This window comes from Dama dama, chromosome 13 (genome assembly GCF_033118175.1).
Source record: "Dama dama isolate Ldn47 chromosome 13, ASM3311817v1, whole genome shotgun sequence".
NCBI classification, from domain to species: Eukaryota; Metazoa; Chordata; class Mammalia; order Artiodactyla; family Cervidae; genus Dama; species Dama dama.
This window is the reverse complement of record NC_083693.1, coordinates 42,825,692-42,835,310: the sequence shown is the minus strand read 5'-3', so window position 1 is coordinate 42,835,310 and position 9,619 is coordinate 42,825,692. Positions and strand designations below refer to the sequence as shown.

The 9,619-nt window shown below is 47.3% G+C and overlaps 1 pseudogene; it reads left to right on the top strand.

Annotated features, from left to right (window-relative positions):
- The first annotated feature begins 2,505 nt into the window (after positions 1 to 2,505).
- LOC133068019 (cathepsin G-like) lies at positions 2,506 to 5,022 on the top strand (annotated as a pseudogene).
- The last annotated feature ends 4,597 nt before the right edge of the window (positions 5,023 to 9,619 follow it).

Sequence of the window (9,619 nt, the reverse complement as noted above, 5' to 3'; positions counted from 1 at the left end):
CTCTCACCACTACTATTCAACATAGTTTTGGAAGTTTTGGCCACAGCCATCAGAGCAGAAAAAGAAGTAAAAGGAATCCAGATAGGAAAAGAAGAAGTGAAACTCTCTCTCTTTGCAGATGACATGATCCTCTACATAGAAAACCCTAAAGACTCCACCAGAAAATTACTAGAGCTAATCAACGAATATAGTAAAGTTGCAGGATATAAAATTAACACACAGAAATCCCTTGCATTCCTATACACTAACAATGAGAAAACAGAAAGAGAAATTAAGGAAACAATATCATTCACCATTGCAACAAAAAGAATAGAATACTTAGGAGTATATCTACCTAAAGAAACAAAAGACCTATACATAGAAAATGATAAAACACTGATGAAAGAAATCAAAGAGGACACAAACAGATGGAGAAATATATTGTGTTCATGGATTGGAAGAATCAATATTGTCAAAATGACTATACTACCCAAAGCAATCTGTAGATTCAATGCAATCCCTATCAAGCTACCAATGGTATTTTTCACAGAACTAGAACAAATAATTTCACAATTTGTATGAAAATACAAAAAACCTCGAATAGCCAAAGTAATCTTGAGGAAGAAGAATGGAACTGGAGGAATCAACCTGCCTGAATTCAGACTATACTACAAAGCCACAGTCATCAAGACGGTATGCTACTGGCACAAATACAGAAATATAGATCAATGGAACAGAATAGAAAGCCCGGAGGTAAATCCACGAACCTATGGACACCTTATCTTCGACAAAGGAGGCAAGAAGATACAATGGAAAAAAGATAACCTCTTTAACAAGTGGTGCTGGGAAAACTGGTCAACCACTTGTAAAAGAATGAAACTAGAACACTTTCTAACACCATACACAAAAATAAACTCAAAATGGATTGGACTCTGTGGAAGAAGGCGAGGGTGGGATGTTTCAAGAGAACAGAATCAAAACATGTATATTATCAAGGGTGAAAGAGATCACCAGCCCAGGTTGGATGCACGAGACAAGTGCTCAGGCCTGGTGCACTGGGAAGACTCAGAGGGATCGGGTGGAGAGGGAGGTGGGAGTGGGGATCAGGATGGGGAATACATGTAAATCCATGGCTGATTCATGTCAATGTATGGCAAAAACCACTACAATACTGTAAAGTAATTAGCCTCCAACAAATAAAAATAAATGGAAAAAAAAAGTTAAAAAAAAAAAACAACTTCCATAACAATAAATTAAAATTATCCAAAGGCACTATGTTAAGTAGTTATACCATTTTTGCTTGTTTTCCTATTTTCTGCCTATATCTTTTTGAAATGCACAAATAAATTTCATGAGGTTGCAATCATTTACAATGGGATAGAAAAGGAATTAAGTTCTTTGCAGCTTTAGAAAAAGCGCCAAATGTGTATGTTTGTATATGGGGAGAAGATCCTTAACTTTCATGTGATTTTTCAAGTGGCCTTATCACAATCCATAAAAGGTTGAGAACTGTATTGGTGTTCAATTCTGACATTTTTGCAAACATTTACTGTATTGTAGGGCTTTCTGAGCCAACACAGAGTCTTCCAAGTATTTTACGTGTGTCTGCCAACCACTTGTGTTACTCTACAGAACTCTCCCATCCTTTTCTCTCAATGATGAGTGTCCCCTTCTTCATGTCTCACAGGTAGCACAGCAGTGAGGTGCCTCCTTCTTAGGAGCTAGCGCCCGTGGAGCAGAAATGGGTTTAGGTTGACGGGTCTATCATGGATGAATAGGAGCTGAGATGCTTTTCCACAGGGTCTGAGGGCTGTCAACAAAATCAAGTCACTGGGCTTTTTCTGCAGGCAGGGAAACTTCTGGGACACAAAAAAATTCACCTCAGGAGGAAGCAGAAAAATTGAAGTCATCCCCAGTGTCATGATGCACTGAGAGTTTGTTGGGGGCTCAAGTGACCTGAGAGAGAAATGGTCAGTGGCAGAGCCTCACTCTTCCCTGTTCTTTCTCTGGCAGTGCCCTCCACCCACCCAAGAGCAGAGTTATTCAATGCGTTTCACACCTTCTAGGAAGAAGTGGGAGCAGCAAGGGTCTGGGTGGGGATCAGGACCAGGGGGTGAAGACACGCAGGTTCCATTCCCCAAGGGAGAAGGAGGAAGTAGACAGGTCCCAGCCTTGGTGCCTGTGAGGACATCGTTGAATGTGGTGGGTTTGGGGTTCTGGGGCACAGTGCCCAGCCCTGCCCCGGTGCCCTGGGCTCCCATTTCTGTGGCCGGCACTGACTCAGCAGCTGTCTGGGCTAGTGCACTGAAGGCTTCGGTTAATGCCTTTCCCCAGGCCCCTGGTAGTTTGTGGACAAGCCTCTTGGGCAGCTCTGGGTGATGAAACTTATCACAGCACCAGGAGATGGGACGGTGAATTCTTGAGCGCCCACCTCCCCCACCCTCCCCTTTCCTTCCTCTCCCCAGGGCTCAAAGTCTGGCTGGAGGAAGTAGGGGCAGCAACTGACTGGGCAGCCTCCCTGGGAAGATGTGGCCACTCCTGCTCCTGGTGGCCTTCTCCTGTTCCCCAGGGCTCAGGCAGGTGAGTGCCCATTCCCACCCTCAGGGATTGGGCCCAACTCCACCCCATAGACTCTGAAGCCAGACCCCCCAGGCACTTGCTAGCCCTGTATCACTGGGCAGCTTGCATGAGTCCACAGTTTCTCACCTTCAGATTCTGAAGGGAGAAATTATATCAAGCCTACCTGGAGAGTCACTATGAGAGTTAAGTAAAAGAGTGTACATATAGCTCTCAGAACCACCCTGGTATATACTACCTGCTATATAAACATGCTCTCTGAACTGAGTTGCAGCCCCTGTGTCAGAGTCTAGGGGATCAAGATACAGCAATTTCGGGCCCATCAGCCCATCTCTAGATCCTTAAATTCATGAGCTGGACTCACAGGGATCTGGAAAGTTCCCTGAGGAAGAAAGTGCCACAGAACTTCAGGGACAGGCCCCTCCAGAGAGCTCTGGGTTTGCCATTCCCACAGCAGAGAAACCCTCCTGTGAGGGAGCCTGCCGCTGGCCCTTCCTTCCAGACAGGTGGGAGGGCGCTGAGGCTGGCTGGAGGGCCAGCAGCAGTTCCTGCAGGGTCCTGGAGCCGCCCCCAATTCTGCACCCTACAGACCCCATTCTCACCAACCACCAGCTCACCCTGCCCCTGCAGCATCTCTCCTGCTCCCCAACTTCCAGTCTTTCTGGAGCCACCACGCTGATGTCCACACACCTGCCAGTGCAGAGATAATCCTAGTGCTTCCTCCCAGGGCAGATCATCGGAGGCCAAGAGGCCAGGCCCCATTCCCACCCCTACATGGCATATATTCAGACCCTGACACCAGCAGGTCTGACCATTTGTGGGGGGTTCCTGGTGCCAGAAGACTGTGATGACGGCAGCTCGCTGCTTGGGAAGGTGAGACATTAAAGAGCTTCTAGGCACCTGCAAAGCAGGTTCAGAAGAGTTCATGAGAGGAGCCATTGAAGGCAGCTTTCTCGCAATGAACGGGTGAAAAAAGACCAGGAGAAGGCCTGTGTGAATGGATAGAAGGGAGGATCTGATCAGAAAGAATAAGAGGGGGAGATGGAAGGTACACCATGGGGCTCAAAATGTGAATTCAAGCTCTTTCTCAATTTCTTGTAGGGGAGGCAAAATTTAAGGTCACTGAATTTCCCACCACCCCCATCTCAAGGCTGGGGAGACCTAAAGCAGGGAGTTGAGCCCCAGAGCCCTCCTGTCTCTTGGTTTCCTTAGCTGAGGTCTCACTACCCTGGGCAGTCACTTGACCTATATTGGGGACCACGGTTCCTGCAGCTCAAACCTACCTCTAGGCTCCCTTTCCTTTGCAGCCAAATAAATGTCATCTTGGGGATCCACAGTGTCACCGCTTCTGAATGGACGCAGCTGCTCATCCCTGTTCCCAGACCCATCCCCCACCCCAGATACAATCAGCGGAACAACCGGAATGACATCATGTTACTGAAGGTAAAGACCCTCTGGTTCTTCACCTGGGTGACTTTCTCCCACCTTGGGGGGCTTCATGTGTCTTGGGACCATGGAGGGGGAATCAGGGCTGACTCCCAGGGTGGTGGTGGGGATGGGGTGAGCATACAGTCCCTGAGTGCCTGCACACTTCCTACCACCTGGCGTCCAGAGTCAGACAGAATGAAGCCGTGAAACTGGTAGCTCTGCCTCAGACAGAGGAAATGCTGGACCCTGGGACCCAGTGCACTCTGGCCAGCTGGGGCCTCAGCGGACTGAACAGGAGAGCAGTCACACTCCAGGAGGTGCAGGTGACAATTCAAAGGATGGAGAGTGTCACAGTCGCTTTGATTTCTACACTGGCCAAAAGCAGATCTGTGTGGCGGACCCAAGAGAGGGGAAGTCCACCTTCCTGGTAAGACAATGTAGGGTCTGCTGACAGTGCCTGAGACAGGGGACCCTGGGCAGAATGGGCAGGGGGACAGATTCCATCTCCATGGCTACAGCCTGGGGTCCACACCAAAGTGACATGGGGTGGGGAGGGGGCTTTTCCCCATCCATCTGGTCTCTGGGGGAATAGGAGAAGGACCAGACACACAGGATGTTCATGTGCATTGTTTTCCTTGGGCCAGTGAAGGTACCTTCACCTGGATGGGGCTGGGGAAGCAACCACAGTCAGGGCTGAAGCCCGGTGATGGGAAAATTCAGAAGCTTTTCTTCTGCACCCCACCACCCCCCCATCTCACACACAGCCAGCACTGGAAGGAGCTCTCCTCAACCCCCGTCTTCTCTGAGGGTTGGGAGAGGGCAACAGGAGTGGGGAGTCCTGGAAAACGGAGTGTCCCTTCCCTCCTCTGCCTATAGGGGGACTCTGGTGGCCCCCTCATGTGTAACAATGGGGCCCAGGGCATTGTCTCCTATGGAGACAGGATGGGGACCCCTCCAGCAGTCTTCACCAGAATTTCCAGCTTCCTGCCCTGGATAAGGAGAACAATGAGACGCTTCAAAGAGTGGAGACCAGAGTGACATCCCATGAGACTGAGTCTCCTTCTCTGGGGCAGAGCCCAGCTCCAGAGCATATCCCAGAGCCTTAATAAACGTCCTCGTCTGGAGTGGAAATAACTGATTTCTAATGTGTTCACTAAACATTATTTGTGCACAACAAAGTGTGCCAGGACTGAGGGTGAGCTTCATCAGGAAGATGGGGTCTCTTTCCCAGGACAAGTGAATCCCGATTCCTACTGTCCTGGGATCAGCATGAGCTTCTTCCCTGCTCCCAGCCACCCATTCCTCCATGTCCCTTCTACCCACAGCCTGGGGAGGGATGGAGGGACCTACCTCTCCCCAGAGTAAGGCTTTTTATTCTCTACCCACTAGAGTATTAAAGAGACTGCACACTAGGTATTAAAGTGTACCCCCAAACCACATACCATTGGTGTGAGAAGGATGAGTTGGACAGATAGGCAAACCAAAGGGACAACTGAAATTCTAAGCAAGCTCCAGTTTTACCCAGAGGGATCGGATGGGGAGGGTGAGAGGGGGTATCGGGATGGGGAACACATGTAAATCTATGGCTGATACATGCCAATGTATGGACAAAACCACTACAATATTGTAAAGCGATTAGCCTCCAACTAATAAAATTAATGGGGGAAAAAATGAACACACTGGCAAACCAATAAACAAAAGTTCTAAGCGAGGCCCAATTTAATATATGGTGAACAATTCTCAAACCACTGGGAAACAATAAACTTTTAATAAGTGTCATTGAAACAAAACAGAACCACTGGGGAAAAAAGATACAGTTGGGTCCATACTTCTTACCATAATCCAAGATAACACTCAAATGGGATCAAAGATCTAAATGTTAAAAATCCAACCATGCAAGTACTAGGAGAAAGAAAAAAGAAGATTTACTCTCTTAAAAATATCTAACAAACACCCATATCAAAGTTGCGCTTTTCACAATGGCCAAGAGATGGGAGCAACCCAAGTGTCTATGGACAGCCAGAGTCTTACTCCTAAATCCTTTCCCATACAAATCCTCACTGTGCTGTAGACCATTGTTCTCATTTTCATTGTGATGAGAATCTCCTTCTGGGTTTGTTACTCTAAAATTAAACAAACCTCCACACAATATGTTGGCTAAAATAAAATGCCTTTTACCCTGAAGATTAACCCATGACTAATGCATCAATATTATATTGAAATAAAGGATTTCTGAGGTAACATAATTTGAACCCAAGCTTTTAACACCTAAAGGTAACTGTAGAGAATCAGCTAGGAGGTTCTACATCCATCAAAATGTTAGCTGCTCCTTGCAGTGTTACATTTCCCACCTGAATTCTTGCAGTTTCCATAATCTGAAATGGAATGATCCATACACACGTATCAAATCCAACTGGCTCTACACAGATATGCTTTGGTAAATTTGTCCATTATGTTTATGGGTAGTTCCTGTCAAAAAGTCATTTGCCTAAAGTTCAGTGTACATCACTTCCCACAAAACATCATAGTGATAGTGTCTCGGGGCACTGGGGAAGTGGTGCTGCTGGAAAAGCCAGGCCTCTGGGGACAGAGGGGCTTCCCTTGTGGCTCAGCTGGTAAAGAATCTGCCTGCAGTGCGGGAGACCTGGGTTCATCCCTGGGTTGGGAAGATCCCCTTTAGAAGGGAAAGGCTACCCACTCCAGTATTCTGGCCTGGAGAATTCCATGGACTGTGTAGTTCATGGGGTTGCAAAGAGTCAGACATGACTACACGACTTTCACTGAAGACAGGGACAGTCACTTACCTCCTTCAGCCCCAGGGATTAGGAGATCAGCCAGTAAGAACAGGAGCAACAGTGTCTTCTCTGAAAAGCTGAGCAGGTCTGAAGTGGCGTGCGGGTTCTCCTTTCAGGTTTTTTCAATCCTGAGTTTAAAAGGGCAGGCTCGGGCACCACCAATTTGCTCCTGGTTCTATTGATTCTCAAGACATGAGCATTCATCAGAAAAGTCTGTGTGGTGAGGGTGTTACAGGAGCTGCATTCCTAGGCCCTTGATAGCAGGACCAAATTCATCTAGAGAAAGTCCTGGATGGACTTTCTGAACAGAGAAAGGAGTTGGGGGGCGGGGGGTTGCGGCTGGTGGCATTAATCAGAAATGGTGTCCGCTTCCTCTAATTTTGATCCTCCAAGACCATAAATCTGACCCCACCATGCCTTGAATTTGTCATTAGATATCAAAAAATATACAACTATCCAATTATACTCTATAGAACTTCACTTTTTTTTTTGGATAGCTGAAGAGGTTTGTTGTTGTTATCTTTATAAACACAAAATAACCAAGCAAAAGTCTTTCCTGCAACACATTAGGCAAGAGCCTAGCCATTCATCAGCTTCTTGGTAGTTTTAGGTAACTGCAAACTGTTGGGGATGGGGGTGAGGACCAGAGACTGTGGATGAAGTGGAGGTGGGGTGTCAGTGAGAGTACCAGGAAAAGGTAGTGACGGAAGAGAAGAGTTTCAGAAGATGGGTTTGACAGACAAATGCACCCGAAATTATTTTATGGTCCAGTCCCCCGTAGCCCTTATAAAGCCAGTATTGTTCTCAACTTGTTGATATTTCAACGATTTAAAAGACCCCAATATTTTTTTTCATTTATTTTTATTAGGTGGAGGCTAATTACTTCACAACATTGCAGTGGGTTTTGTCATACATTGACATGAATCAGCCATGGAGTTACATGTATTCCCCATCCCGATCCCCCCTCCTACCTCCCTCTCCACCCGATCCCTCTGGGTCTTCCCAGTGCACCAGGCCCGAGCACTTGTCTCATGCATCCAACCTGGGCTGGTGATCTGTTTCACTTTAGATAATATACATGCTCTTCTCTCAAAACATCCCACCCTCGCCTTCTCCCACAGAGTCCAAAAGTCTGTTCTGTACATCTGTGTCTCTTTTTCTGTTTTGCATATAGGGTTATCATTACCATCTTTCTAAATTCCATATATATGTGTTAGTATGCTGTAATGTTCTTTATCTTTCTGGCTTACTTCACTCTGTATAAGGGGCTCCAGTTTCATCCATCTCATTAGAACTGATTCAAATGAATTCTTTTTAATGGCTGAGTAATATTCCATGGTGTATATGTACCACAGCTTCCTTATCCATTCATCTGCTGATGGGCATCTAGGTGGCTTCCATGTCCTGGCTATTATAAACAGTGCTGCGATGAACATTGGGGTGCATGTGCCTCTTTCAGATCTGGTTTTCTCAGTGTGTATGCCCAGAAGTGGTATTGTTGAAAAGACCCCAATATTAAAGTAGTTGGGAAGCAGATAGTAACAGCAAGAGGATAAACAAAGCTTTGTCGCTCATTCTAAGTTTTCCGGGTCACTCTTGTCCCTCCTGGCCCAGGTAATGTGGGTTCCAGGAAAGACCATGATGTGGGCAAAGGTTCTGCCCACCAAGGCTCCTTACTCCTGGTCAGGAACCAGGCATATTTGCCCATGCAGTTCTCTGCACATGGGTGTGTAGGCTTTGTCAGCCTGAAGGGAAAGTTTCAAGCTATGATTCTACCTGGAATACATGCAATCAGGCAAACAGTTTAAATTACTTTTATTTGTTCTTTTATAATTTATTATAGATATGAGAAGAGGCCCTTGGCTAAGAGGAGACTCTGCCTTGGGCCCGCCGGTGTAATAAACTGCACTCCACTATCTGCATTGTCCTTCTGAGTGAGTTTGTTTCCCGGAAAGCGTGGCTATAACATTTGGTGCATGGGCGGGGAAACTCCTCACTTTGAGGAGACAGGTCTCATTTGAGGCCACCCCGAGGCTTTGTGGCTTGAATCTCCTAGAGGGGGGAAGGCGCCTCGCCCCTCTGGAAGGATTCTGCTTCTCAACGCCCGGACCTTTCACGTCAGCAGGTAGTGGACGGCAGCAGGGGAACTGAGCGCTCAGGTGAGGAGGAGCCCACCCGGCAGGGTGGAAGAGGGGGCCTGATCACCCCCCTGGGAGGGACTAGAAGGAGCGGGGACCCACAGGAGCCTGGAATAGGCAGGCGGCGATTGCTTGGTACACAGGTCGGCGAGCATGCTAAGGTTTAGGAAGGAAATTTGTGAAGGTCATTTAGGAGGTGTTTCCACGCCGTCTCGGGGAAAATTATTACCAAGCGATCGCCAGGGGATTTTTAGGATAGGAAACTGGTCCTTGTATACTCATATTCTGCCCTCCCCCCAGTAGGTGTCCTGTCTGCTGTGAAATTCTTGACCCCCTCGGAATTGTTAGGCTAGAAGGAGGGGGATACAGAAGTGAGTATGAATTGGCTTTTCCGGAGATGGCCTGGGACATGGGATATTTAACCCATCTGTGTTTCTGATCAAGCCCACCAAGGCAGAATGGACTTTAAGGGAGAAACAGTCTTGGACCATGGCAGGCAGGTGAAGACACGCCGATCCCCCTTCTCCCTCTGGGGTCTGGCAGGTAAGGCTCTTCTCACCCCAATTAGGAAGGAGGCAGAATGGCAATTTAAGTGTCACTGAGTGGAAATATCAGAAGTACATAGGGTACTGAGAACTTCGTAGACAGAACGAAAAGGAAAAGTAGAAGAAGGTCCGAGAAGGTAAGCAAGATGGGGGAAAG